This window comes from Arachis hypogaea, chromosome 13, assembly GCF_003086295.3.
Source record: "Arachis hypogaea cultivar Tifrunner chromosome 13, arahy.Tifrunner.gnm2.J5K5, whole genome shotgun sequence".
NCBI lineage: Eukaryota > Viridiplantae > Streptophyta > Magnoliopsida > Fabales > Fabaceae > Arachis > Arachis hypogaea.
Window position 1 is genome coordinate 103,319,078 of NC_092048.1, and position 6,988 is coordinate 103,326,065.

The following is a 6,988-nucleotide window of genomic DNA, read 5'->3' on the forward strand; positions in this document are numbered from 1 at the left end:
CTGGAGGCATCACCCTTGTCAATGGTTACATCCTATCCTCTCAGTGAATATGGTCAACGCACCCTATCACGGTACGGCTATTCATCTATCGGTTCTCGATCATGCTGGAATAGGATTTACTATCCTTTTGCGTCTGTCACTACGCCCAGCAATCGTGAGTTCGAAGCTCGTCACAGTCATTCAATCCCAGAATCCTACTCGGAATACCACAGACAAGGTTTAGACTTTCCGGATTCTCATGAATGCCACCATCAATCTAGCTTATACCATGAAGATCCCAATGTCTTGGACTCGGTCCCCTATATTAGTAATCTAAGAGATGTTCGTTCAATCGGAGGTAGAACGGGAGTGGTTTTCAGGCATGCGTTCATGGGGAATGATGATGATTGTCACGTTCATCACATTCAGGTTGAAGAGCGAATGAATATCTTAGAAGTGGAATAAGTTGAAGTGAATAGAAAATAGTAGTACTTTGCATTAATCTTTGAGGAACAGCAGAGCTCCACACCTTAATCTATGGAGTGTAGAAACTCTACCGTTGAAAATACATAAGTGAAAGGTCCAGGCATGGCCGAGAGGCCAGCCCCGAAAATGTGATCAATAGTCTCCTAAGATGAACAATGGATAAAAACTGAGACCAAAGATGTCTAATACAATAGTAAAAGGTCCTATTTATAATAAACTAGCTACTAAGGTTTACAGAAGTAAGTAATTGATGCATAAATCCACTTCCGGGGCCCACTTAGTGTGTGCTTGGGCTGAGCTTGAGTGTTGCACGTGTAGAGGTCCTTCTTGGAGTTGAACGCCAGCTTTTGTGCCAGTTTGGGTGTTGAACTCCACTTTGCAGCTTGTTTCTGGCACTGGACGCCAGAATTGGGCAGAGAGCTGGCGTTGAACGCCAGTTTGCGTCGTCTAAACTTGGGCAAAGTATGGACTATTATATATTTCTGGAAAGCTCTGGATGTCGACTTTCTAACGCAATTGGAAGCTCGCCATTTTGAGTTCTGTAGCTCCAGAAAATCCATTTTGAGTGCAGGGAGGTCAGAATCCAACAGCATCAGCAGTCCTTCTTCAACCTCTGAATCTGATTTTTGCTCAAGTCCCTCAATTTCAGCCAGAAAATACCTGAAATCACAGAAAAACACACAAACTCATAGTAAAGTCCAGAAATATGAATTTAACATAAAAACTAATGAAAACATCCCTAAAAGTAACTAGATTCTACTAAAAACATACTAAAAACAATGTCAAAAAGCGTATAAATTATCCGCTCATCACAACACCAAAATTAAATTGTTGCTTCTCCCCAAGCAACTGAAAATCAAATAGGATAAAAAGAAGAGAATATACTATAAATTCCAAACTATCAATGAAATATAGCTTCAATCATATGAGCGGGACTTATAGCTTTTTGCCTCTTGAATAGTTTTGGCATCTCACTTTATCCATTGAAGTTCAGAATGATTGGCATCTATAGGAACTCAGAGTTCAGATAGTGTTATTGATTCTCCTAGTTCAGTATGATGATTCTTGAACACAGCTTCTTTATGAGTCTTGGCCGTGGCCCTAAGCACTTTGTTTTCCAGTATTACCACCGGATACATAAATGCCACAGACACATAATTGGGTGAACCTTTTCAGATTGTGACTCAGCTTTGCTAAAGTCCCCAATTAGAGGTGTCTAGTGTCTTAAGCACACTCTTTTTTTTTTGCTTTGGACCTTGACTTTAACCGCTCAGTCTCAAGTTTTCACTTGACACCTACACGCCACAAGCACATGGTTAGGGACAGCTTGGTTTAGCCGCTTAGACTAGGATTTTATTCCTTTAGGCCCTCCTATCCACTGATGCTCAAAGCCTTGGGATCCTTTTTATTTGCCCTTGCCTTTTGGTTTTAAGGGTTATTGGCTTTTTACTCTTGCCTCTTGGTTTTAAGAGCTTTGGCTTTTTCTGCTTGCTTTTTCTTTTTCTTTCTATTTTTTTTGCCCTTTTTTTTTCTGCAAGCTTTGTTCTTTGCTGCTTTTTCTTGCTTCAAGAATCACTTTTATGATTTTTCAGATTATCAAATAACATGTCTCCTAGTCATTATTCTTTCAAGAGCCAACATATTTAACATTCTTAAACAACAACTTCAAAAGACATATGCACTGTTCAAGCATACATTCAGAAAACAAGAAGCATTGTCACCACATCAATATAATTAAACTAAGTTCAAGGATAAATTCGAAACTCATGTACTTCTTGTTCTTTTGAATTAAAACATTTTTCATTTAAGAGAGGTGATGGATTCATAGGACATTCATAACTTTTAAGACATGGTTACTAACTACTAATGATCATGTAATGAAGACACAAACATAGATAAGCACATAGCATAGAAAACGAAAAACAGAAGAAATAAGAACAAGAAATGAATCCACCTTAGTGATGGTGGCGTTTCCTTCTTGAGGAACCAATGATGTCCTTGAGCTCTTCTATGTCTCTTCCTTGTCTTTGTTGCTCCTCCCTCATTGTTTTTTGATCTTCTCTTATTTCATGAAAGATGATGGAGTGCTCTTGATGTTCCACCCTTAGTTGTCCCATATTGGAACTCAATTCTCCTAGGGAGGTGTTGATTTGCTCCCAATAGTTTTGTGGAGGGAAATGCATTTGAGGCATCTCTGGGATCTCATGGTGATGAGCTTCATACGCCTCTTGAGCTCCATGAATGGGCTCTCTTGCTTGCTCCATCTTTTTCTTAGTGATGGGCTTGTCCTCTTTAATGAGGATATCTCCCTCTATGTCAACCCCAGCCGAATTGCATAGGTGGCAAATGAGGTGAGGAAAGGCTAACCTTGCCATAGTGGAGGACTTGTCAGCCACCTTGTAGAGTTCTTGAGGTATAATCTCATGAACTTCCACCTCTTCTCCAATCATGATGCTATGGATCATGATGGCCCGGTCTATTAACTTCAGACCGGTTGCTAGTGGGAATGATTGAGCATTGAATGAACTCCAACCATCCTCTAGCTACAGGCTTAAGGTCCAGTCTTCTTAGTTGAACCGGTTTGCCTTTTGAGTCAATCTTCCATTGAGCTCCTTCTACACATGTCCATGAGGACTTGGTCCAACCTTTGATCAAAGTTGACTCTCCTTGTGTAGGGGCGTGCGTTCTCTTCCATGTTTGGCAAGTTGAACGCCAACCTCACATTTTCCGGACTAAAATCTAAGTATTTCCCCCGAACCATTGTAACATAGTTCTTTGGATCCGGGTTCTTACTTTGATCATGGTTCTTGGTGATCCATGCATTGGCATAGAACTCTTGAACCATTAGGATGCCGACTTGTTGGATGGGATTTGTTAGAACTTCCCAACCTCTTCTTTGAATTTCATGTCGGATCTCCGGATACTCATTTCTTTTGAGTTTGAAAGGGACCTCGGGGATCACCTTCTTCTTGGTCACAACATCATATAAGTGGTCTTGATGGGCTTTGGAGATGAACCTTTCCATCTCCCATGACTCGAAGGTGGAAAAACAAAAAGCTTATGCTTTTACCACACCAAACTTAGAAGTTTGCTCGCCCTCTAGCAAGAGAAGAAAGAATAGATGAAGAAGAAAAAGAAATGGAGGAGAGGGAGAAGGGGTTGTGTTTCGGCCAAGAAGAGAAGAGAGGGTTGTGTTGTGTGAAAATGAGGAAGAATGGAAGGCTTTATATAGGGGAGGGAGGGGGGTTAGGTTTCGGCCATATAGGGTGGGTTTGGGTGGGAAATTGATTTTGAATTTTGAAGGTAGGTGGAGTTTATGAGGTAGGTTTATGGGGAAGAGTGGATGGATGTGAGTGGTGAAGAGGTGATGGGGAAGAGAGATTGAGGTGATTGGTGAAGGGTTTTGGGGAGGAGTGTTTATGGGATTTTGTGAAAGAGGGGTGAGAAGAAGTGAGTGGAGGTAGGTGGGGATCCTGTGGGGTCCACAGATCCTGAGGTGTTCAAGGATTTACAACCTTGCACCAAATTAGGCATGTAAAATGCCCTTGCACATAACTCTGGGCGTTCAGCGCCAGGTTGGTCCCCATTTTGGGCGTTCAACGCCCATTTGTTGCCCATTTCTGGCGTTGAACGCCAGAACCATGCTTGTTCTGGGCGTTCAGCGCCAGCTCCTCTCCAGGGTGCAATTCTGGCGTTCAGCGCCCAGATGATGCCCATTTTGGACGTTCAGCGCCCAGATACTGCCCATTTTGGGCGTTCAACGCCAGAACCATGCTCTGTTCTGGCGTTGAACGCCAGGCAGATGCTTCCTCCAGGGTGTAATTTTTCTTCTGCTGTTTTTGATTCCGTTTTCAATTTTTATATTTATTTTGTGACTCCACATGATCATGAACCTATAAAGACATATAACTAAGAAAAATATGGTTAGATAAATAAAAATTGGGTTGCCTCCCAACAAGCGCTTCTTTAATGTCAATAGCTTGACAGTGGGCTCTCATGGAGCCTCACAGATGTTCAGAGCATTGTTGAGACTCTCCAACACCAAACTTAGAGTTTGGATATGGGAGTTCAACACCAAACTTAGAGTTTGGTTGTGGCCTCCCAACACCAAACTTAGAGTTTGACTGTGGGGGCTTTGTTTGACTCTGCTTTGAGAGAAGCTTTTTTTGCTTCCTCTCCATGGATGCAGAGAGAGATCCTTGAGTTGTAAACACAAGGTTGTCCTCATTTACTTGAAGGATCAATTCTCCTCTGTCCACATCAATCACAGCTCTTGCTGTGGCTAGGAAAGGTCTTCCTAGGATGATGGATTCATCCTCTTCCTTTCCAGTATCTAAGACTATGAAATCAGTAGGGATGTAAAGGCCTTCAACCTTTACTAACACGTCCTCTACTTGTCCATAAGCCTGTTTTCTTGAATTATCTGCCATCTCTAATGAGATTTTAGCAGCTTGCACCCCATAGATTCCCAGTTTCTCTATTACAGAGAGAGGCATGAGGTTTATCCCTGAACCAAGATCACACAGAGCATTAAAGATCATGGTGCCTATGGTACAAGGTATTATGAACTTTCCAGGATCCTGTCTCTTCTGAGGCAGTGTCAGTTGATCCTGATTACTTAGTTCATTGGTGAACAAGGGAGGTTCATCTTCCCAAGTCTCAATATCAAATAATTTGGCATTCAGCTTCATGATTGCACCAAGGAACTTGGCAGCTTGCTCTTCAGTAACATCCTCATTCTCTTCAGAAGAGGAATACTCATCAGAGCTCATGAATGGCATAAGGAGGTTCAATGGGATCTCTATGGTCTCTGGATGAGCCTCAGAGTCCTTTGGTTCCTCAGAGGGAAACTCCTTATTGATCACTGGGCGTCCCAGGAGGTCCTCCTCCTTGGGATTCACGTCCTCTCCTTCCCTTACAGGTTTGGCCATGGTGCTTATGTCAATGGCCTTGCACTCTCCTTTTGGATTCTCTTCTGTATTGCTTGGGAGAGTACTAGGAGGGATTTCAGTGATCTTTTTACTCAGCTGGCCCACTTGTGCTTCCAAATTTCTAATGGAAGACCTTGTTTCATTCATGAAACTTACAGTGGCCTTAGATAGATCAGAGACTAAATTTGCTAAGCTAGATGGATTCTGCTCAGAATTCTCTGTCTGTTGCTGAGTGGATGATGGAAAAGGCTTGCTATTGCTAAACCTGTTTCTTCCACCATTATTAAAGCCTTGTTGAGGCTTTTGATCCTTCCATGAGAAATTTGGATGATTTCTCCATGATGGATTATAGGTGTTTCCATAAGGTTCACCTAAGTAATTCACCTCTGCTATTGCAGGGTTTTCAGGATCATAAGCTTCTTCTGTATAAGAAGCCTCTTGAGTACTGTTGGATGCAGCTTGCATTCCATTCAGACTCTGAGAAATCATATTGACTTGCTGAGTCAATATTTTGTTCTGAGCCAATATGGCATTCAGAGTATCAATTTCAAGAACTCCCTTCTTCATAGGCGTCCCATTACTCACAGGATTCCTCTCAGAAGTGTACATGAACTGGTTATTAGCAACCATGTCAATGAGTTCTTGAGCTTCTGCAGGCGTTTTCTTTAGGTGAATGGATCCACCTGCAGAAGTATCCAATGACATCTTTGATAGCTCAGATAAACCATCATAGAATATATCTAGGATGGTCCATTCTGAAAGCATGTCAGAAGGACACTTTTTGGTCAACTGTTTGTAACTTTCCCAAGCTTCATAGAGGGATTCACCTTCTTTCTGTTTGAAGGTTTGAACATCCACTCTAAGCTTGCTCAGCTTTTGAGGAGGAAAGAACTTGGCTAAGAAAGCCGTGACCAGCTTATCCCAAGAGTTCAGGCTATCTCTGGGTTGAGAGTCCAACCACACTCTAGCTCTGTCTCTTTGATGAGCGGATAATTTATACGCTTTTTGACATTGTTTTTAGTATGTTTTTAGTAGGATCTAGTTACTTTTAGGGATGTTTTTAATAGATTTTGTGTTAAATTCACATTTCTGGACTTTACTATGAGTTTGTGTGTTTTTCTGTGATTTCAGGTATTTTCTGGCTGAAATTGAGGGACTTGAGCAGAAATCAGATTCAGAGGTTGAAAAAGGACTGCTGATGCTGTTGGATTCTGACCTCCCTGCACTCAAAGTCGATTTTCTGGAGCTACAGAACTCGAAATGGCGCGCTTCCAATTGCGTTGGAAAGTAGACATCCAGGGCTTTCCAGCAATGTATAATAGTCCATACTTTGGCTAAGAATTGACGACGTAAACTGGCGTTCAACGCCAGCCTTCTGCCCAAATCTGGAGTCCAGCGCCAGAAAAGGATCCAGAACCAGAGTTGAACGCCCAAACTGGCACAGAAACTGGCGTTCAACTCCACAAATGGCCTCTGCACGTGCTACACTCAGGCTCAGCCCAAACACACACCAAGTGGCCCCAAGAAGTGTATTTATGCATCAATTACTTACTCATGTAAACCCTAGTGACTAGTTTATTATAAATAGGACC

At 42.1% G+C, this 6,988-nt stretch overlaps 1 non-coding gene across 1 annotated transcript; it reads left to right on the plus strand.

Moving 5' to 3' along the window:
* Nucleotides 1-6,155: 6,155 nt before the first annotated feature.
* LOC112738468 (small nucleolar RNA R71) lies at nt 6,156-6,263 on the plus strand. The gene has a single exon (XR_003169428.1). It is a non-coding gene; the product is annotated as a small nucleolar RNA R71 (small nucleolar RNA).
* Nucleotides 6,264-6,988: the final 725 nt, after the last annotated feature.